Genomic DNA, 24977 nt, shown 5'->3' with positions numbered 1-24977 from the left:
GCTGCTTTTGAAATAAACGTGTGTGTGCATCTATATGTGTGGCACACACTCTTGTTTACTTTTTAGTTTGTAAATTTGTAACCCCGTCATAATCCAACTCTATCTGTCCCTTGACTTTCGGGAGCGCCCTTTCATGTCTTAATGATGAATAAGACTGGATTTAAAAGAAAGTTGCACGTTAATGCGTTTATCTGTCCTTATTTTTTCCGAGCAGAAATTACTTGAGCTGCATTTTGTGTAAGTGTACCTGTGTTTACAGTGTGGAATATGATCATTTTTTCTACCCTGCTGCATCAGTTTGGATCTATTGGCATTTATTCTTGCAACGTCCTTCACTTACGTTTGCTTCTGGACTTGTTAGTCTTTCATATTCTTTGATTTTTTTTTTATATTGCTGCTCATTTGTCATCTCCACGCTCGATTTTTGTAATACATTCAAGTTCCACATGTAATATATTATGTTCCCAGGTGTCACTTTTGCTGGGAAAGTTACTTGTAGGTTTGAACCACTCGTTTACTCGAACAAAGAATTTATGTATTCAATGGCTGTTTCAAATGATTAAAACATTTATACAACAACAACTTAATTACTGCCATATATTCGTAGCCGTTCAGTGTTTATTGTGAGCAAAACAGCAAAGTGTTCGCAGTTGGTGATCTTTAGAAACATCCAAGTCTGAGGTGTGCAAGTTTTCGTTTTATCTTGGGCAGGCCTTTGTGACTGTGCTTAACGGCAAGCATTACTAACGCAGTTAATTACTCGCATTTTGTTGTCCTAACCTTATGGAATACTACTTAAAGGCCAAATCATTGCTTTCAAAGATCTTAATTAGTCAAGAAAAAAAGTTTCTGATTAAAAGTAGAAATGGTGCTGTTTTAGGGATACTGAGTAACTCGGGTTTACCTGCACTAGATCCTATCTTGCAGCTTTATTTATCTTCTTCTTTCGACTTTTCCCGGGTAGGGGTCGCCACAGCGGATCATTTGTCCGCTCATGATTTGCAGTGGAGTTTTACAGTGTCGAGTTGCCAACCCGGTGCACGACCTTCACAGAAGGCACACACTCGCACCTAGGGTCAATTTAGAGAGCCCAATCCACCTACTGCATGTCTTTGGGAGGAAACCCACGCGACGACAGGGAGGACATGCAGACTCCGCACAGAAGGCACCCCAGCCGAGGATCGAACCGCAGAGCCTGTTGTTGTGAGGTGGCAACGCTAACCGCTGCACCACCGTGGCCGCCCTATTTTGCAGTTTTATTTATACTGCTGGTAAATCTTCACCTGTTGCAGTCTGACATACATTATCTCCACTTACCAGGCTAAAACCTTTTTCTGCTTAACTGTTATTTCTGTCTGAGATAATGCAGATGTTTATGTTTGCTGTGTTTGTCTCATTGGTTAGTTGGTTAGTGAATACTTTTTTAAAAACGTGACTTCTGTTCCCAGCATGGTCACTTTTTTTTTCTTTTTTAGTTGTATGTTTTTTTAATTGGATAATGTTTCTGTTTACTGACAATAGAATAGTGATGGTGAAGGGGCAGTACAGAATGAAATATTTAGCACTGCCATAGACTTTACTGTAGAAGGACAGTATTAGTCAACTGCTTGATTTAAAGAACAAAGGATGCACACTTCCTGAAAATGGATCCTTTTTCTTAGGTTCATACTTGGGCAGTTGATCAAGTAGATCATTTGTAGCCTAGCTTCTGATACTCCCAATATTTGAAACCCCTTTCCGTGAGTACTGCAAGTCCCACGATTTGAAACCCCTTTCCGTGAGTTTTATGGGGGGTGAGACCTGAAATGTAGTTGTGGTTGTCCAGCTACTCAGTGGTTAAATTTTAAAGAAGGTGAGGGGAACTACTTTGTTTAATATGAAGTTTGATCCAAAGGAAAAAAAATGGAGTGAAACGCTTATCATGCCAGCAGGTGCAGTTTGTGTTGCCATGGAGGTTAAGGCCTTTGTACAGATCTTTTGTTACCAAGGAGGCTACTTGGGATGCTGTCATTTGAACCATGTAGGACAGTTAGAGGTTACATATAAGGACTCAATACGAGGAAGTGAGCTAGACCTGTAAGGTGTATAGTTAATGTAACTTCTATTCTCATTTTTTCCACACACAATCAATAGTTTAGCCTATTGTCCTTCTGTCCCACCTCTAAAACCTTCTGCAGAAATGCATACAGGCTTTAGCTTCTGTGTTGTATCATTATTAATGATCTCATACGCGGCACACAGTATAGCTTTATACCTGGCCATGATTCAGACTTAATTCCAGGTCACTGTACTGAATGTCCTTATACGCTTAAACTTAAATGTTAATACTACAAATTCTGCCCTATAAAACCTATCTGTATACTGACTTGGTTGCTAGGTGATAGAAATAGTTTCAGCAAAACTACTGAGACTCACCATGGTGTGGTGTTTTTTACATTTGATAAGCTTACAAATACTATATTGATGTAGTGAAATAGATACTTTGTCTTCACAGAATTAGGCCTTTCTTATCCCAATTTATTTTCTTCCATACATTCTGTGCTCTGTGTGTAAAGTTATTTATCTGGAATCTCCCCTCTTAACAAACTAGAGTAATGTTAAAATAGGACTGGTCGACTGTCATATTTGAACCCATCATTTTTTACTGCCTTTTCTGCTTTTAGTAGCTTGACTTTAATACCTATTTATAATGCAAAAAAAAAAAAAAACGAAATACTATCTCAAATTATATTTTGACCCGTTTCCAAAGCAAAAGACCTCGTGCTGTTATAATCTTGGGTCACTGGGGTTATTTATCTTTAATTACTTTTACCCTTGTTGGGATTGAATGATGCATTTGCTTCTGTCCTCCTGAAGCAAGACCAGTGATCTATACCTTCATCCAGAAATTTTATTTAGCGATTTTAAGCTCCTCTTGTGTATCAAGAAGCCCTCAAAAACATCTCTTAAACATTCTTCCAAAACCCAATGAAAAACATAAAAATTTGAAAAAATAAAAGATGGAAATGTGTAGGCAAGCTCCATGGAGCTGTCTGGAACAACTTGTAGATTCCACCTGTAAGACATCCAAACAAGAGGGCTAAGCAGTGTGATTTGTTTACTTGAGGCAAGCTGTTTAGATATGATAGGAATAAGATTCTGCATCCAAAGTGGTGTGTATCTTCATGGGTGTTTAAGATGATTAATCTTCACTAAATATTGGAACAGAATGGTCTGCCATAACCTAGTAAACCAGTACTAGACATAGTCCATGAATAAGTGTATGGCTGTCTAAACCAACACTTCTACTTTTACTCAGTTAACATCCTGTGTAACACTTTTGGAACGCACATCTTAGCCTTTTGGCTTTTGGTCAAAGTTAGTGGTCCACAGACCTACCCAATAATTTAACGGTCGCACTATTTACTTAAAATAATTAATTTGTATCTAGTGTGCATTTCCATAAAACTATAGAATCTGTAATGTTTGACAAAGCGTAAATCTTGCACAGAAGTTAAAATCCACAAAACTAGCCATGACACCCTTTTAAAATCAAAAAAATTTTGATGCAAGGTTAGCGTTTTCTTGCCCCAATGAGCACTTCTTCAGACCAGTATAAAAGCTGTTAAAATACATACTGAAAAAAATACTAATGTACAAACGCATGATCAAGTGATGTCATCAATTAAACAAATCACAAGCCTTTAAAATAGGCTTTAAAGGTACAAAACTATTTAACCCTGGATGTGTATCAGCCTGCAATCTTACTATTCATGTAGTCTCCCTCTGTTCCACTGTATTATTCACATCTCCCATCTGTGCCCTCTGTTCCACTACTTCTATTACCCTGAACTTAAATGTATGTGTATCACCCTTTTCAGCTGTATGTTTTGCAAGGACATTTCTGAAATCCTTGTTCCTAATTAACAGGTGTTCCCTTATCCTTTCCTTAGGCATACTCCCCATCTTGCCTATATAAAAGAAAGAACATTCTTGGCAAGATGACATGTAGACCACATTTACACTAGAGCATGTAGCTGTGGTTCTAAACCTATGTTGTTCCTTCGTGACAGGATGTATAAAAGTATTGTCACTCTCTATATAACAGTTGCAACCCCCACAGGGGACAGTGCCCTCTATCTGTTGATTCTTTCTTGGTCTGTTACCATAGCACTAGAGCCGTTTCAAAGAACACTTATTTTTGAACACAAAATGGGGGTGTGATCCCACTATATTCCTAATTGTATCATTCAATTGCAGAATTACCCAATTCTTCTTTATTATGTCACAAAAATCTCTGCACCATTGGTAAAATGCAGTGTAAAACTAACTTCATTAGTACGTGTAGCAATACCAGATGGAATGCTACCCTCTAACCTCTCTCTCTTGTTGAAAAATAGGGTCTGGCAGATGTACTTCTCAAGGCACATACTTCACCAACCATATTTGTAACTTCACCTTCCCGCCCCTATCTCTAAACTCTTGACAGGGTATTAAGGCAAGTTTCAAAACAACTTTGCATGCTACTCAGTCTGGAAATTCTCATTCCTTGACCTTTTCAGTACATTTTTAAAAGCCTGAGTTGGATGCATACTATCTCTTCTTAATGTCATATTAACCCGAACATGGTTTCCTATATAATTTGGTGTTAACTCTGTTCTCTCGTTTTAAATATCTCCACATCTAAAAATCCATCTTAGTGACTGAATATTTATAAGTAAATTTAAAAATGTACTTGTATGGAGACAATTTACAAAATCTGAAATCAATTCCTCAGGCCCCTGCCATAAAAGAAAGAGGTAATCTACAAACCTTTTAAAAATAATGTCCCGAAAACCTATCATTATACAACGCATAAGTTTGTTCCCATTGTGACATGACCAAATTCACGTAACTATTGGCGCAAGGGGTGCCCATCACTACCCCTTGCTTCTGCCAATAGTACGTCCCATCAAACAAAATACATTATTGTAATATCAAACTAATAAGGGAAAAGTTCAGTGATTTAGCTGCACTAAAATTACTCCCTTCAAATATCCACAAAATAGACTAAGGCTTTTTGCATTTGGAATGCAAGTAAAAAGTGATTGCACTTCCAGGGTGGTTGTTATCCACGCATGCAAACAAGTCTTTTAAAAATTTTGTGTCCCGTAAAATGGTATTTGAGGCATTTACTAATCCTCTCAAGTCTTTCTCAACATATATTGACATGGACTCTGTCACCCACCCTTTGCCCAAAACAATTGGGTGCATCGGCGGTCTCATCTTGTCCTTATGTAATTTCGACAAACCAATTAATACAGGTACAACTGGTAATGACGTCTTAAAATAATTAAAATGATCCGTAGTGCAGCTAAATATCCTCTCAAAACACTATACATCTCATTTAGAGTCTCATGCACTTTCTCTGGTCCTATCTTCATATATACATTATCGTCCAACAATTCTCTCATTTGAATGAGAGAAAAATCTTTATCTAAACTAACTAAGGAACCCTCCTTTATCAGGTGGATGAAAGACAACTGTCTTATCAATTTGTAAGTCAAACAAAGCCTGCCACTCGCTCCTGTCTAGGTTATAAAACTTATGTGCAACACCTATGGAAAAATACTCCCTAACATCTTTCTCGCACATTTTACTAAACGTATCTAACACCGGATCTAAAGCAGGAAAAAATGTGCTGGGTTTTTTATACACCTCATAACTGCTTCCAGTTTCAAATATTGTTAACATCACTTTCTTTACAAACAATTTTATATCTATAATAAGTCAACAGCATTTGGATGTGGGTATAAAGGATAAACATTTTCTTAACGTACATTCAGCTTCAAGAACACCCTTTGAGATCAATTATATACCAACTGTTCTGTTGCCACATCTTGATCATTGTCCAAGACCGATTTCCTTCTATTTCTGGCAGTGGTAACAGATATTTCCGCCATAAGCTCTGTAAGCACTTCTGAGCAGGAGAGTTGATGTTCCTTATGGGTAGTGGCAATTATGGAAAATCCGACCTCATGACTCCTGCTGCTGAAAAAGTGTAAATCTTATTTCATTTTTATCTTGCAGTTGCAAAAAACAATGCTGAGGCAAAGTTTAGGGATGTCCTTGAAGATCGGATATGGTTTTGAGGTGGGTTCAGTTCTCTGTATGTACCATTGCTCCTGTCTCTAACTTTGTTTACTTTTTGCAGAGAAAGTGAGTTGATACAAAATGGCAGTGTAAACTTGTTTAAGTTACAGTGCTGACTATGTTAGTAATTATCTCCTTTGTACAAGTGCTGTGTGCCTTTTAGGCATTTGCCTGTGTGGGAATGGAGTGATAACACTAATATTGTAAGCATTGCATAATGCGCATCCATGTGCTAAAAGTACTGTACATTTACAAAGTCATAATGTGTGGTAGCTTCCATAGCTACAAGTGTTTTGCCAGGAGGTAGGCATTTTAATAATTTTCTGCAAAGGCCTGTGTTTCATATGAAGACTAGGAGTAGACAGTTTTGTTGGAACACCTAGGATAATGTTAGAGAACTGAATCTAGAACTGCTTTTTGGTGGGGAGGGGGTGCTGGTGTGGTATGTGTATCTCTGTCTATATGCAGTAAAGACTTGCATTTCTTTTTATGAAGTGCCGTTTATTTTGTTGTGGGTGGGAGAGAAAATCGTAATTTGACTTGGTTTGCAGAAAGTTCAAAACCAAGAAGTTTTGCAGCAATTAGAGAAAAAAAATATTTACTTAAACAGTTTGTATATGTTCGCTATGAACAAGGGTATTGGTGAACTTTATACTGATTATTTATACTGATAATTTTAAGGGGAGTATTCAAATGCGTTTTAAGGGGAGTATTCAGATGTGTACTCACTGCTACTATTTCTTCTTGTTGAGGTTTTGTTTTGTTTGTCTTAAACATTTGAGTGTGGCGCTTTTCTCCCTGGGCCTCCACTGAAAACAGACCTGTGTCCAGTCAGACTCTACCGGTCAACGAATGTAAATTCATATTACTATCATGGGCAGTGTGCTATACTTATACTTAGTGAAAAGGGATAAGGCAGAAATACAACTTTGTGCACCATCAGGGCTTATAACAGTATTTGTTAGATGTTCTAGGATTTAGAATCAAAGCTGGATTCATTTTTGTGTTTTTGGGAGGTCAGTAGCTGTGGGACAGCTTTGTAAGTAAATGTTTTTTTCTTAATTTATTTCCCTACATAACCATTTCACATAGTTGTATCTTCCTTGTCTTCATAGTCCATGTGTTGAGCCGTTAATTGATGTGCTTGGCTTGTAAATGGCTGTGTTAATAGTGAATGCAGGAGTTGGTCTTTTTACTCACACTGGTTGTGTGTGCTGTGTTGAACGCTTTGCATATTAGTTTGCTGTGTACTGCTTGTTGAATTCCTATGCTTTGCAAATGATTTATTTTTTATTGTGCTATAGGTTTATATTTTATTGTGCTGTACTGTAGTTTTCCAATGTACTGTTTGGAATTTAATATCTTTGCTTAGTGCACATTTAATGTAGTCAAGCATTGTATATACACAAAATGGATTTGATTCACCTGGAAAAGATGACATTTAAAGCTTTTTAACTACCAGCAGTTTACAAACTTATAATGTTTCTTTGCTGAGTGAATGTCTGTGGCCAGCTCCTAACTGCCGAAGTGCACATTTGGCAAGGTATTGCTGAACATTTAATAAAGGTGGCATTGTTTCACTCTTTCTCTACACCCCCCCCCCCCCCCCCACCTTGTTTCACTTTGGAATTCTACCGGTTGTGGCACTTTTTAGCTAAATACTTTTTTGATGTCTTAGAACACATGTTTTATGTATATTGCTCCTCCCCCACCCTTATTTCTGTCTATTTCTTTGCAACTCAAATGATAGAGGACAGGAAATGACTGGAATTCTGTTCTTGACCTTGCATACTTTACTCAGTCTGTGTCTGCAGTTTGGAGAGTAGAATTACAAAGGTACGTGTTTTCTTCTATTGGAATTCATTCTTTAGAGGTGCTTACCAGCCATAGTGTCTTCATTGTACATTTTTACTTGTTACAATCCAGTCTTGAAAGAATGAGTTTACATGTTTTCACTTTGCTAACTTTTCTTTCGTCCACTTGTACTTGGTACACAACACACTGATGACTGAGCCAAAATAGTAATTGTAGAAATTAAAGGGGGAAAAGTGTTATTTTCTGAAATACTTTTTTAATACTGCTTGTAAAACAGGGAAATGGAATACCAAGCTAGGAGGTGAAACCTGATTAAAAGGAAACATGTTCTGTAGCATCAGCATCTTTGAAAGGTGACTTGCTTGAAGCATCAGTAATGCTATTGGCATTTTACTTGTTGGTCTATTTTATAAACAGAAAATTGTTTTATTTGCCATATCTGAAGTTGGGGATATATGGTCTAAACCTCAGCCAGAAAAGTGTGTGTGTCTATTCTATTATATGGCTTCGTATCACTTCACTGAAAGACCATTTCACTGAGACCAAATGACCTAAACTTCATTTCCCCTAAAACTCATTGCACTGACAAGTAGTACTCTAAGGCAAGTCAAAGGTATATGTCCTTTTTCCCACTGTAGTGTGATCCTGGTGTTAGTATAGTGGTGGGGGGGGGGCACATCCCCCCCCACTTTGGTTTTCTGTTGTCCAGTTTTGTTTTACATTTGGTAAAGTCCAACTAGGTGGGGGGCTCCTCCCCCTACACCCCCCAATGTGGGAGGGGCTGTGTCCCCCAACTATATATACTAACACTAGGATTGCACTACAGTGGAGAAAAGGACGTATACCTTTGACTTGCCTTGGAGTACTACTGGTCAGTGAAATGATACAAATCCATTTATTATATATATATATATATATATATATATATATATATATATATATATATATATATATATATATATATCAAATATAGATCTGTCTAATATCTCTTTGTATAGATATAGCTATATATAGATATATATCTATATATAGAGATATAGATAGATGTGTGTATGTGTCTGTGTGTGTGTATATATATATATATATATATATATATATATATGTAATCTGTCTAATATCTTTATATAGAGATAGATATATATGTACAGAAATCTTGTGTGTATAATATATATATATATATATATATGTGTGTGTATATATGTATATATGTATATATATATATATATATATATATATATATATATATATATATATAGTGTGTATGTCTAACAAAAAAAATGGAGGTTGACTTAAGTACCACTATCATCAGGTCATGCCTTTTAGGAGTCTCTATTTTCCCTTTTCCTGCAAGACTTCTCTGTCTCTCTGTCCGGATTTAACATTGCAGAAATCATTGGTTGTGGTGCAATAAGTCCTTAAATGCCATGCAGAACTAGATGGAAATGCATTCCTTAATAACTACAAAGAAAAGTAATGGCAGTCAGTTGTTATGGCTCCTTTCATATTGATGTATTTGAATAGTATACATGTTTAAAGTTTATGTAATGCCTTAGTTAATGCATACAAGTACTTGGGTCTTAAACATAGCTTTGCATAGAACACTTTATTCTAAAAATTGATTTGTTTGAAATTTGTCAGGTTGCTTTTGTTACGTTGCCTACATCTACACCCCTTCACTTATGTTGGAGGGGGGTGAGTGGGATATAAAGATAAATACAGGTTTAACAAAACCGCTCATGTGAAATGCGTGTCTGCTTCAAAGACTTTGTATTTCAGTGTTGCTTTTAGCTTGTGCTGTGTTATGATTTAATCTATTGCACGGTAGTATCTAAAGTGTTAAGTTACACCAAAACTTTAAATTCTGTTACAATGCATCAAAAATAAACCCATGTATCAGTGTTGTGTACTTAACTGCATTTTCTTTATTTGTATAAAAAGGGAAACTGTTTTTCCAGTTTTACAAGGCAGTATTTTTGCTGCAGTACCGATGACAGTAAATGGAATTAAGCATTTGTCTTGAGGATTTATTTTCTGTTTGGATGTTGTAGCTTGGTTGCAGTTTGCTGTAGTAATATTTAGGCAGAGGAAACTGGAAGGTATAATTGTTTAAGCGAGCATTGCTGCCAAGTGGTTATACTTTTTGTTTCTGTGCACTAAAGATTTTGCATGAGATGTGGGCAGAATTACCCTTCTTAATAATTCTTCTATTAAGACTTTAAACAGAAGAAGCGTAGTATTCTCACATTTGGTAAATAAAACTCTCTCCATTAACTTAGGGGATACTCTACTCCAAAATGATGTAGTCGTGGATTTTGGAACTTGGGTCAATTTTAATTCTCTCTCTCTCTCTCTCCTTTGTCCACCGTGTAGCAACAGTAGTCAGAAAATTCTAATTAATATGTCTAAAAGTATATCGTCCCTCTGTGTGAAATCTTAATTAGACCAATTATTGAGTGCATTGCCCCCTTTGATATGTACTTTTTGGACCAGTTGCAGAACTGGAAAGGCATGAAAGGTTCCTAATAAAAGTTTGCTGCCTTAAAGTCATTAAGCTATTTACTCAGTTTCCTGTAGGTTTTTTCATAATTGGATTTATACCTTGTGTTCCATGTTATTAGGGGCCCCTTTCTCCTTGACCTCCCGTATCTTTGAGTTGGAAGGCTTCACTAGTGCCAGAAATGGGCATTTTAAAATATCCACCAGCACATAGTCTTTCTCGTGCATTTCATTTATTACTCAACATTTGCCAGTATCTGGAATAGACTTCCCTAAAAGTGACATTCAAGCATTCTTCAATTGAAACATAAAATGATGGATGGGTACTCGTAAATCTCAGTCTTGGACTGACCTGCTGGTGCTTTGTATGGACTATGGAGGCTTGGAATGAGTGACGGGCAAGTGATAGGTGTCTATTTCTGATGGTTTCCCTAGAGCATCACATCTTAAAACCATGAGGTCAGTCTGTCTGATAAAGCACAACCACCTGTCAGGGAAAGTCCAAGAAATGTGAACATTTTTAATTTGGGTAATATATGGAGTAAGAGTAGTGGGCAGTGAGTTCAATGACATGTCTGTGTTACAGCAGCCGTTCACTGTGAGACCCTGATTTATTTGGAAAGGACTGCTTTGATAGTTTGAACAATGCTTGCAATGCTCTAGTTGATGCCCATATATTGGTTTATTCAAATAGTACTGCACTATTTGGAATAAAATGCACAATCTAGTCTTGGTGTTTCTCCTTTATATATAATATACTTGTTGCTTGGACTACTTTACTGCCATAATACATTGGCTCATTGTTAATAACATTGTTGCTGTTGTACTGTGCAACAGCATGGCCCAATAGAAAGTCAAAATAATTTTAACTTCCATAGTCCCTGCATAAGGAGACATGCATCAGTCTGTGCTTTTTAGTTTTTCTACATAAATATATGCCATTAAGGTAGCTTGCTGTTAGTGTATAGGAAAAAGAAACCATACTGGATATGGTTATCGATCAATTGTTGTGAAGTTTGGAGGCATCGTTTGCTTCCACAGTTGTATCTTTGCAACACTGTACTTTAAAGTACAGTACTTTATTGTAAATGGACTTCTAGTAAGTGGGTAAATGAAAGCATCATGAATACATTTGTAGTAAACATCCCTGCATTTTTTTCCATCCTTAACTTTTATGTTTGCACCATTTTATGTTGTGATGTTAAAGTAACTTGCACAGATGTGTGCATCTCCTTTAGATGCACACACTTCAACAAAGGTTGAAAGTATGCAAGAAAAAGTTCTGCTTTTTTCCAAAAGTACAATTTTTTAAGCATTAGAATTATGTACTAGGACATGTACTGCGGCTAATGCCAGAAGTGTTGTATTTTTTATTTTTGCAATATTACTGGGAGTGAATTTGAAACTGTTTTCTTTTAAAAGAAAATTAATGGAATTGGTGCTGCTGCTCCGGTGTGTTTTGAAACTGAGGCCAGCTATGGCATTTTACTGACGCCCTTTGCAGGTGATTAAATCATTTTGTGTCCAGTCAGTTTGCGCAAGTAACTGGTTTGCAGGTATTGCTTGTGTCCACTATGATTGGAGGCTTGCTCTTTTTGTGGCCAGTCTCACTTGTGTGTAATTGCAGTACACAAGTGTCTGCTTTTTTTTTTCCATTAATTTATTAACCTTTAGGTCCTTGATTGTGGCATTCCTGCATTACATGTGAAAGTATAGTGAGCAGTGATGCATAAGGAAATAGCCATATGAAAGGAATGGGATGACTAAAAGCACAACCTACAGAGCAGTCAATATGTCACTGAAGTGTGTGAAAGACGGGATTCAAGGTGATGCAGCAGCCTGTGCAACACTGAGGAAAAACAATGGGAGAAAATGGGCTTGATTTAAAGTGCACTACAATGCTTCTTAAAAATATTAAGTGAATTGTCAACATACCATGCTTCCTAAGATAGTGCAATTAGTGGGGAAAAAACAGATGAGCAAGCAAGACATTTTTTGAACTTGTGCTGTGATGTTTTTTTTTAAACCTTGTTCTTCTTTGGGCTTTTCCCGGTTAGGGGTGGCCACAGTGAAACTCCAGTCTGCTAATGATTGGCAGTAGACTTTTACAGTGCTGAGGTGCCAGCCCAATGCCCAGCCGTCAGCGAAGGCACGTCCATTCATGCATGTCTTTTTTTCGAACGCCACTAGACCACGTGGAGGACATGCAGACTCCACACAGAAGGTGCTCCAGCTGAGAATCAAACAGGAGAACCTCTTGCTGTGAGGCAACAGTGCTACCGCTGCACCACAAGTGAAAAATATGCAGACCTACATGTTGCATATTGTGAATGGAGCATCTTTGGCAGCCATGTTGTGCTTTTTCATTGGCTCTGCGTGTGATGGTTAAAGAAATTGTAATGAAGATGCTTAATGCGTGGCAGTCTAATGTATGTTCTCAATATAAAAATTATGCTTTTGGGGTAATATATAGACAGCCATTCATCTATCAAATTATGGTCAACCTTATTTTCTTCGGTTTATGCTGATTGTGGCAAAAGATTACTTGCACTTTTTAGGATATGTCGGAAGTGAAGTGATGGGCCATAAACAAACATTTTAAAGGACCATGTAATTCTGTTAAATACTCAACTTCTCAGTCCTTTTTCTCCTTATTTTTACAGTCCCTTGCTATGAATAAACAATACACCATTTAAAAATATTTTAAATCGTCTGTTTCTCTCCACTAGAGCAGTACCTTACAGTACTGTGGTGGTTACACATTCAGACTTTTATCCCACCCTGGAAAAGCTTACTGTAGTCTCAGCTTCATTGATGTCATCAAGGCCAGTGTTCACAGGTAGGTTTCTGACCAATTCCTTCCCCAAACTAACATCTCCATGACCGTCCTAAAAACCCACCCATGCTGTGATGTCACAGCTCCTTGGTCCTTCCCTTGCCCATACAGAATGTAAAGGCTAGAACAAGGAAACATTATGTAAGTTTGCTGTCAGTTACAGCAGGTAACAGCTGAAATTCCTCTTGGCACTTTGATAGCCGGGAAAGTTAGATGTAAAGGGGAGTGGGAGATGAGCCCAAGTACAAGTCAAGCTTTACAAAAGACTGCAATTTAGCCAGTCTAAACAGCTGCAGCAGTAAAAAGCACATTCGAAGTCTGTTCTATGGCATTTGCACTGTTTGTATTTTAAGTAGTCATTGAATGTCAGGAAGTGTTACTTAAACTGCTGTCTTTAAGTTAGTTTTATGCTTGTAAAATTAATGCAGTGACAAGAGCTTTAGGAAGAAAGAGGTCTGTGTGATATAATCTTTTACAGACAAATACTACATTGTGGGAGACCTAAAGGCAGACTAAACCATCAGGATCATTTCAAGATGCTAGACCCCATGTGGTCAGACTGAGAAACTGTGTATAAAAATATTTAAAAACCTGAAAAACAGTCCCAGAGTGGTGTTAAGTAGGAAATTCCAAACCATGATGAAGTTAACATGATTTTTGAGTCTTTGGTTGTGGTTCTCCTTTAAAGTCCAACAATCTTGAGTTTGTTACTAGTAGAGTGACATTTTGATGGGTGGTTGGAAGACTTGCCCCTGTTTAGTAGCAGTAAGCATTGCCAAAGTAGCTATAAATATTATTTCACATGAGATGACTACACAACATACACTGACAAAAATTTCAAATACACTTGAGTAAAACAATATCATGGGCAATGTAAAGTCCGCTGTGGGGAAGTGGGCTGCAAGTAGTAGAATGGAGCAGGAAAGACATTGCATAACTTAGTTTTTTTTTTGTTTCCCTTTACCCTGTTATTTAACTGGGTTCAACCCACTTGGCTAGTAGCCTGTCCTCCAGAGACCTGAGGTGGTATTCGCACTACTAGGAAACTTGGCCAAGGCATCGTGAAACTTTTAAAGGTGGCTCAGAGAAGCAGGGAACAATATGGAAGGTAATGGTGTGAGTGAGTATTGTTAATGGAAGTGAACAGAAGAAGCGTGGAGTGATTGGTGAGGATAATCGAACCTTCGCAAGAAAGTTTATGGAGAAGGATTTTGTTGAAATGGAGCGGAAGAAGAGTATGGTGATACAGGAGGAAACACAAGAGGAGTCCAGATCTACACAGGACACGGATATTATTTCAGCGAACGTTGTTCAAAGGTGAAGAATCTTCTCAAGTGGAGTCTGTTACAACCCTTTAGTCAGGAGGGTTGTGGGATGTTTATGTAAAAGTCTTAATTGAGCAAAGAAAACCAAAAAGTGAGAAGGCAGTGATAAGGAAATAGATGTGATGGTTCTGCTTTTCTATCATTTTGATAGGGGATGTGAGCAAAGCATTTTGATAAGATACAACATGAAGTATTATCGGAGATTTTAAAAGTACAATTTAAGAAAATTTTGTTTCAGTGTATAATAAAGTAAGATTAGTGGTTAATGGTGGAGTGTGGAGGTAGAAATAGTGGTGTAAAGCAGGTATGTATCTTATTCGCAGTAATCATGAATGTGATTGTTGATGAAATAAACCACATTGAAATTAACTGAATATTCAGTACAAGGAAGTCTGATCCCAATAATTTCTTTTGCAGGCTATTTTAATTGCAAAAAAAAAAAAGAAATTGGCTGAAAACTGCTGTTAAGGTAAGTAAAGAAAGGTGGTGTGACAGTGGGGAAAAAAGCAAAGGAGTGGGATTTTCAGGTAAGGTAACTGACATTAAGTTTAATAGAGAGATTTGGGGATTAAAATTCAGTAATGAACAACAGAGACTGATGTAATGGAAGAATGATACACAAGACATTTGTGTTCTGGAGAACATTCAAACTTGTATATAAAAAGGGTATTTATTCAACTCTGTTACATTGAGTACAATGACCTGTCTGAGTATGTTATGATACCAGGTGAATTTGAGAGAGACTTATTATCTGTGCTGTTCCCATTTATATGGGAATAAAGATTAAATCAAATTACTCTGTTATATAAAAAAAAAAAGGAAGTAGGATTGGGCAAAGTAAAGCCAGATATGCACATAGCATTGAACTTGTATATGATATTGATATGGGTGAAGGGAAAATTAAATGAAGTAAAATAAAAAGTTTATCGTGAGGATAATAGAAGAAAAGTAAAAGGAATTTTGGAAGAAACTTGACCATTTAAAAAGGGGCCAGGGAGTTAAGTACAGAAAAGAGAGTATATCAATTGAAAATATTATGGAAGGTTTGATGCAAGTAATACAGAAAAAAAAGAAAGTAGTATGAAAATAACTGCATTTATATTTTTCAATGGAAACACTTGGAAGAAAAAAAAATAAAAGCAAGACTAAATAGATGGAAGATATTTCAAGTGTGCAGATTTTCTGTGGCGATTTATTATTAAATAAGCTTCCATTAAAAGCAAATATACCATATAAGAAGGAGAATTTGTACTTATTGTGGGGAGGGGAAGTGGAGACTACTGAACATGTTTTTTTGAAATGTGAAAAAGTAAATCAGTTATGGCAAAAAATGTGTGAAAAGGTTTGTATATGGACAGATAGAATATGGGTACTGTGAAAATAGGAAACTGTGATGGTAAATTAGACAATGTTGTTTTTTATAGTATGGATCATTTGGAATGAATAAAATAAGATTTAATGGAATGTGGATTTTGTCAAATTTTGAAAAAATTATTCATGTTATGGAAAAAGTGGGGGGAATTGAGGGTGAACGAAAAAAGTATAAACAGTTGAAAATGTAAATCTGTACAAGTTGTATATTATGACTTTCAATAAAGCCCCCTTTATTGATGAGGGACGTGTTGGTTTGTTTGGATATTTAAAGGACATGAGAATGACTTTCAATAAAGATAAAAGTAAGGGTTTTTGGTGGTGATGTGAAAATTGAAGAGGTTATCTATTCTGCCCTTGACTTGACATTCTACCTCCCCTCTATCCATACCTTTCTATGTTTCCTTATATTCCTTGCCCTTTGAGTGCCTCTCTGGATTCCCTGTTCACCAGTTACTCCAGTTCTTAATTGCATGGATGGTCAACCCTCTCTCGGGGGGAGGATGCTTTCAGTGACCCATGGAGTAGTTGATCCCTAAAGTCTGCTGCCTCTCCATCCGTCCTTCTCTTTGCCTCTTCTGCTCCCATTCCTCCCTGTAATCGTATGCAGCATTACTCTTGCCTCTTCTGGTTTCCTGTAAGAAGAACCATTGCTCATTCAGCCTCTGATCATATTTTTTATTCCATCAAGTATCCTTCTGTTATTTTTCCTCTAAATTCCTTACAGCAGCCCAGGTGCCCATTTTTCCTGTATGGCTTCCATAATTGTATGCAATACATTTTGGTGTTGCTTGACTCAATAGAGACAGCAATACTGTCTCTTATAGAATCTGTCCACCTGAAGATACACCCAGCATTGTGTTGGCTATTATCGCTGCCCTAACTGTCTTAGTCAGGAGGTCTAATCCAGCTGTGTTCAACACCTTCAGTTCTCTCTCTGTTTTCATCAATACACCTTTCTTTTCCTGCTGTTCTACCTCTACACTTATGACTGCACCTCTGAGGACACCTCTGTCAAGCTTACTAACTATGCATATGATAACTATTATTGGGCTCATCGGGAATGGTGAGTCTGCATACAGATGGGAGGTTGAGCAGCTGGCACTTTGTACTCAGAATAATCTGGAACTGAACACACACACTCAAAACTGTGGAGATGACTGTGGACATTAGGAGTGATACTACAACATTACCCCCCCCTTTATATTTAATACTGCTGTCTGTTGTGGAAAAGTTTTTGGGATCTATAATCTCCCAGGACTTAAGTGGGAGACCGATTTAGAGTCAAGCATGAAAAAGGCACAACGGCGAATGTACTTTGACAGCTGAAGTTCAACCTTCCGCAAGAACTGTTGATTCAGTTCTATACACGCAGTCACCGAGTCTGTTCTCAGCTCATCCATAACAATGTGGTTTGGATCTCTGTCTAATCATGACAAAAATAGGTTGCATTTAATAGTCGGGTCTGCTGAAAATATTGGTGCTAGTTTGCCCTCCTTGCAGGACCTGTACTCTTCCAGAGTCATGAAAATGGCAGGGAAGATAATTGCCAACCCTTCACGTCTAGGCCCCCATCTTTTTGAACTATTATCAGCCAGGTATTGTAGATTTACACACCAAAACAAGCGGATATAAGAACATTTTTTTTCCCACAGGCCATCAAGTTCATAAACGGTTAACTCACCTTATTAGGTTGGGGTATTCTTTTTTCCAAGCCGCCAAGGGTTCTCCAGTCTTGTTTACATATTGTTAATACTTGTTTCTTTCAGAGTTTTTCAGTATTTCTTGCCCTGAGTTGCACTTCGTACCTTGTGTGTGTATTGGTCTTAATAGTTGCATGTATGTCATTTATGTAATTTGTTCTTGGTCACTGAAACAGGAGTCAAATTCCTTGTATACGTGCATACTTGGCCAATAAATGTGATTCTGATTTTACTTATTTGTACTAGGATTGTTGTTGCACATGCAGCACTTTTTTATTTCTTTGTTTTGAACCTGAAATGCCAATTTCTGCTCACTTGTTTAGCCTTTCCAAATCCTTTGCTAGACACCCTACCATCCTCCACTGCTGCACCTGTATTGGTGTCATCCGCAAAGAAGTTGATACTGTTCTGTGTTCTCTCAGATATGCTGTAGTGAAACACTAAAGACTGGATTCTGGGAAAGACCCATGTGGTTCTGCACTTGCGACGTCTGTCTTTCCTGACCTCTTCCCCCTACACTGTCCTACGATTCAAACACTCTCTCTCGCTAGTACTCCCAACCACTCAAGCTTTCCAGTCAGCCTCCTGTGTTGGGAGAGAGTCTGAAGCTTTGCTTAAGTTTGAGTAGATTATTGTCTGCTAGTTTTCCTCTATCAAGTTAACCTGTAACCCAGTCCTAAAACTGGATCAGGTTTGTCTGATTCTCCTGGCCTTGAATCTGACCTGGTTGCTGTCATATTACAGACCGAGCAATTGTAGTGTCATTCTCAACACTGTTTTATGTATGTACAAAAAAGCTCTTCACAAAGTGGGTGGTAACTTAAAATTTTGTTTTGTAGCTGTTCATGCTTGGACTAAGATACAGACATGCCACCCATCTCTTAGCAAGAAAGAAATGGGAATAGAACACTTGTTGCTTTCTGTGATTTTTCTCTTTAGGAACAGAAGTAGTTAAAGGGAATTTTTTTCATTTTATTTCTTTTTTCTAAGCTGCTTTTAATGCATTATAATTAACTTAAGCTGCTTATTATAAAATGTCAATTGTTTGGCTGCTTATTATAAAATGTCAATTGTTTGGCAAGGAAACGAAAGTTTTATGAAGTACAAGCAGGTTTGTCATGGTTGCACAATACTGGAACCATATTGTACAGAAAAAAATTGAGAAAATAGGAGGAGTTTTCCTTGACTCGCACATAGTTATGTAGGCTAATAATGCTGTGACCCTGACCTGTGAGGCCCAGTGGTTATTGATGTATCCTTGCCAGATTTTTCTCTGCCTGGACCATAATTTCCTTGTCAATGTTGACTTGCCTTTTGTTAAAATACATAGTTGCATTTCATTTTTCACACGTTGAGTAAATGCAGCAACAAGAAGCACAAGTAGGTAATCTGTGCAAAAGGTGCGTTTTTGTTTTCACGTTTGTAAAACATTTTGGTGGTCCAAAAACTGTTGACCCTACTTTTTAGAGAGCCTGTAATGTGATTCTAGAAAGATTAATGGTGAGTGCCTATACCCTGTAAACATTGTGTGGAACTCTGGTCCAAAAACTGTTGACCCTACTTTTTAGAGAGCCTGTAATGTGATTCTAGAAAGATTAATGGTGAGTGCCTATACCCTGTAAACATTGTGTGGAACTCTGCCCCAAGAAACATAAGGACTATCTCCTTTCATTTATTTAAAACCACTTTGAAAACCTACTTTTCAACAAAATGATCCTGCACTTGTAATGCCTCATTACTAACAACCAGAATTGTCAAAAAAATCCATCCCTTGTACCAGTACCATTAAGTCCCCTCTTTCTGCAGCCATGTCAATTAAGTATAATAAAGTCTTACCAATTTCTCACATTTACATTATTTGCATTTAATGTTTAGTACATAGAGAGAAGATGAGGCATATGCATGTTTTATCCAACCAGTTATTCATGCAAATTAATACATAAATAATAATCCTCTATTTCACAGTTTAAGATATGTGACCTAAACAGTATTTACACCATGCAAATTGTTCTTAACCTGGTAATCAACTGTAAAACCCAGTATAGCTCATTGTTGTGTAGTATAGCTTTGTTGGCTCATGATGCTTGCCTATGGAAAAATTATGTAATGTGCAACTTTCCTCCACAGGCCAGTGCTGAGAATGGGTTTTGCCCAGTCAAACTTTCTAGTAATCAAAGCCTATTCAAATAAATAGATTCTAGCAAGAGTAACCTGTTGCAGTCATCTTTGCATTCCAAGTTTTGAAAGTGAGCAATGCATTATTATTTTTATTTATTTGGTTTGCCAGGGTAGTACACTGATCAAAACGGACCATTTGCAGGCACAGCTTGGTATTCGGGGACCAGTTCAGCTTGTTTACTTCTAACTAAGTTTCCAAGTAGTGACTACAAATCTGTCCCAGTTTCACTGTCCTGAGCCTTCATTTCATGTATTATCCTTTATCTCTTAGTCATTTATTGAATTAATAAACCGAGTTCTATGACAGGTCCAGCAGTCCACTCCAAACAAAATCGGATTAAGGCAAAGAAGACGAAAGTCACTGGGAAATCCAATATGAAACACGGGCTTCATTTGGTCAAGGGGTGCTGCCCTTTTTGTGATTCACTTTGAGGTATGCCATGAGGTTAGCTGTGCTTTTTAACACTTGCGTAATTAACATATGAACAATGATAACTGAGCCTTTGCCTGGCTCAATTTGAGGTCTGCTTTTTATATTATTTACTTAGCTTTCAGGTATGCAATATCTGTAGACTTCAAAGCCCTTTTAGTTAATGTAATGGTACTAGTGGTGTAATTCATTCCTATTTTTGTTAGGGAGAATAATGGTACAGGGACTCTTTTCAACCATACCCCTGTCACAAAGGCACTGCAATCACAAGATAAAATTATCATTTGAGTGACTAGTAGTAGTAAAAATATACAAATGGATTCATTTAAAGGCCTAGCATGAGCCATACAGCTTGTGCTGAAAAGGCTGTGCTGCCAAAGTGAGCTAAGCTGTGATTCAATAACATTAATGTGTTTTTAAGTTGCAGTTACTACTGTAAAGTGCAGATTACTAATGCAATAGTAAACTGCTGCTTGTAAATGCATTGCCCCCCCCCACAATCACTTGTTTTCCCCCTCAGTAGCTGTAATAGTGTGTGCCATATTTGTAGAATCACTATTGACTGGTGTTCCCCCACTGATCCTTGTAATAGTTGAAACATCGCTAGTGTCACCCCAGTACCCTGTATTGATGGTGCCATTATGATACTTAACTATGCTATTTCTATGGTGTCTAGTTGCACCCCCCCCCATTCCCATACCACTGTCATGGAATGTGGTTGAATATAGCCAAGGCCATGTTTAATACTCCAACATGGTTGGGGACAACTGTGCTGAAATAAATGACAGAGTGACTTCTTGACCCACTGTGCATGCAGATGCTTTCTTGGAGGCAGTCCAAGGGGGTAGAGAGCATATGGCTAATTGGCATGCCTCTTCCTGGACTGCCTCTTTAATATTCAGCATGACCATGGAGCTGGCCCTATGTGGTGCTTTGTTTTTGTGCTAGGGCAGTTTTTGAATAAGAAAAAGGTATTGTGGTGTATACACAGAGGTGCAAGTGTTCTGGTACCTTCTTGAATCCCTCCAATAGTTTTTTTTTCTTTTGAAGGAAAGACAGCAGTAAAGATACTGGAGACGCATGCATGCATGCACTTGCTACTGTTGGAATGAATTATTGAGTTTACAACCAATTTATTAAAAAGCAGTTTGGTGCCTCAAAGCAGCAAACTAAAGTCATGATATGGCTAATGTTATGATGGAGAAAGATTCAGACTAAAATGTAGACATGCTTGTATGTATAATATATATTGAACATTAAATGTGCATTCAACAAACACACATTTGAAAGTCACTTTGGCAATCGCAGGGTAGTGAAAATGCATTGCTTTGATTAAAGCATATACATCAGATGTACACCTGCCCTCAGTCACTAATATTGCTCTCTCTACTCCAAAAAACAAAACTGTGGGACAGATTTCACATGCAGTTGTTGGAACAAGTAGGCAGTTGTGCCAGGTTCCAATACTGGCAGTACAATATAAAGGGGTTGCTGCACCTCCTGAGTGTACCATCCTTTGGATGAGATGTTAAAACCATGCCCCATCTGCCCGAGTGGGTAAAAGCTTAGGTGGATGTACAGGATACCATGGCACTTTCTGGAGAACTTCCTTATTTTTTGATTTCGTAGCCAAATTTCCTAAAGTCAGTATGGCAACCACCTCTGGTCTGCTGTGAAAACAGGCCAAGGCTTTGTAGGAATAACCTAGTCAACAAAGTGTAAATAAAACAAGAAGAGTGGGATTGTAATCCTAATGTACCACAGTTGTATTCTTGATTGATTTTATTCTATTTTGTAATGGAGCTTTTCTCCCCAAGCCTCCACTGAAGAAGAGCCACTGGCCCTGTAGGACATCTCAAACAAATGTAAAATAAAATAAAAATTGCTACATAGAATGGAATAGTATTAACCCGATTTAAATGGTGGAGGAGGGGTTTTCACCTCCACTCCATTTATGTAAAACTCCCCAGCTGCATAACTTCAACCAAAGGGATCTTTCATTAGTGTCATAATCAACAAACATCGATTGACTGGAGCACATATCGACCTAATGTGCTTTTGGCAGGTTGCAGCAGTTCTACAGCCTATTGATTTGACAAAAAAGACTCAAACACTAGCTGCTACCTTTTATATGTACGTGTTTCTCAAGCACACACTGTCCTACACCACAATGTTTGTGTGAAATTTGAAAGGTTATATAGTTTTGCAAATGAAAACATAGTTTAAGATGTTGAAGTATAGCTTTGGTTGCGACATTAAAGGAAGAGAAGTGAATCGTAAAAGGCAGGAAGCGAAGCAGAACGTAAAATTGCACCAGAGATCCTCAATTATAGATGCCCAACAAACAACTCTGTCCACAAGAAATATAAACGCTGATGGTATAAACAGCAAGGAACTTTATTAGACGAGCGCTTTCGCTAGATGTAGCTTCTTCAGGTCTGTTTTAATAATACATTAATCACAACTGCCCTATATATAGGCATGACACTAAGTTGAAAGTTCATTAAACAATCACATTGCATATTTAAAAGGGAAACAAAAAATGAAGAACTAATAAATCTATATTCTAATCTAGAAGAAGCAATAAAAGCAAAATCTAAAAACAAGATGTATGAAACAAAATCAACACATATATATGTAATAATGTCACAATTGTCAAATACATGCATATGTAGATAGTAAGTAATGTATGTATGACAGAATATGTATAGAAAACCCATTATTCTATATTGCAGAGATCTCATCAACTATATATATAACTGCTAAGAAGCAATAAATAATATATGTGATACATAATAGCAAATATATATATATATATATATATATATATATATATATATATATATATATATATATATATATATATAAAAATAAATAAGCATGCATATAATATTCCATACTAAATATAAATAAAAATAATGATACTATATACTGTATAAAATCTATTAGAATGACACAAAATCATATCTATAAGTGTGTAAAAAAAAGTGAGAGAGGCTATAATACTTATGAAGTGAACAAGAATTTACAAGACTTATTGAATTTAAGATGTACTACTGCATATATTTGCCCAAATGAAAAAACAGTCAAAGAAACCTGGTAATCATATACGACTATGTCTTATATAGGACATCTCAGTAGATTTGATTACAATGATAACATAGAATATTGTTTAATTCTGTTTCGCACACACTGTCCTACACCACAAATGTTTGTATGTGAAATTTGTAAATGTTATAGTTTTGCAAAATGAAAACTTATAGTTTAAGATGTTGAAGTATGAAAGCTTTGGTTGCAGAACATTATAAAGGAAAGAGAAGTGAATCGTATTAAGGCTGAGGAAGGCGAGAAGCAGGCAGCGTGGAGAAATTGTAACTAGAGATCCTCAATCTGTAGATGCTTCCGAACAAACAACTCTGTCCACACAAGAAATATAAACCACTTCTGATGGTATAAACAGCCCAAGAAACTTTATTATACGGAGGGCGCTTTAAGCTTAGATGTAGCTACTTCAGGTCTGTTTCTGTGACATGAATAACATTAATCCACAACCTGCCCTATATATGGGCATTGACACTAAGTTGAAAGTTCATTAAACAATCATCATTGCATGTTTGTTAAAAGGAAACAAAAAATGAAGAACTAATAAATCTATATTCTAATCTAGAAGAAAGCTAAATAAAAGCAAAAATCTAAAAGGCAAGATGTATGTGAGCAAAATCAACACATATATATGTATATAATGTCCCACAATTGTCAAATACAGCTGCATATGTAGATAGTAAATAATGTATGTATGACAGAATATGTATAGAAAACCCGGTCTACTTATGTTACAGAGATCTCATCAACTATAAGGGAAGTATATTAACTGCTAAAGTTAACTAATAAATAATATATATGTGATACATGTAAATAAATAAATATATATATATATATATATATATATATATATATATATATATATATAAATAAGCATGCATATAATATTCATACTAAATAAAAATAATGATACCTATACTGTATAAAATCTTATTAAGAGATGACAATGCTTGCAAAATCATATCTATAAGTGTGTAAAAAGTGAGAGGCTATAATACTTATGAAGTGAACAAGAATTTACAAGACTTATTGAATTTAAGATGTACTACTGCGATACCACACTTTGGACCAAAAGTGGATATAGACAACCAAGTCAAAAACAGCAATACAACATCTGTTGTCAAATTCATTACTACGTTTACATCTGATCATTACAATATCAAGGACATCCTCAGTAGATTTTGGACTGTATTCCAGATTGATGATGACATCAGAAATATTGTTGGTGACATTCCGAAATTTCAGTATAGGAATAAAAAGAACCTTAAGAGGATCCTATGCTACTCCAATGAGACCAATACAAACATAGACCCAGGCAATACTATGCCTTGTGGTCAATGCAATTTCTGTTCATACATAGACACATCTAGCGAAAGCGCTTGTCTAATAAAGTTCCTTGCTGTTTATACCATCAGCGTTTATATTTCTTGTGGACCGAGTTTTGTTGGGCATCTATAATTGAGGATCTCTGGTGCATTTTTACATTCTGCTTCGCTTCCTGCCTTTTGTGATTTACTTTTATTCCATTACTGTTTGGCTAAGGAGCGTTTATCCCAGAGGTGGCTGTATACCTTCGTTGACATTAAAGGAAGAGAACTGGACTCTGTGCA

General features: G+C 36.8%; 1 protein-coding gene across 1 annotated transcript in view; it reads left to right on the top strand.

Moving 5' to 3' along the window:
• PLS3 (plastin 3) overlaps positions 1-24977 on the top strand; it is a 980136-nt gene that overhangs the window by 739 nt on the left and 954420 nt on the right. The gene's annotated exons all lie outside the window — the stretch shown is intronic.

Source organism: Protopterus annectens, chromosome 15.part0, assembly GCF_019279795.1.
Source record: "Protopterus annectens isolate FY-2018-M chromosome 15.part0, PAN1.0, whole genome shotgun sequence".
In the NCBI taxonomy this organism is placed as follows: domain Eukaryota; kingdom Metazoa; phylum Chordata; order Ceratodontiformes; family Protopteridae; genus Protopterus; species Protopterus annectens.
The sequence above is the reverse complement of the archived record's forward strand: the minus strand, read 5'-3'. Positions and strand labels throughout refer to the sequence as shown.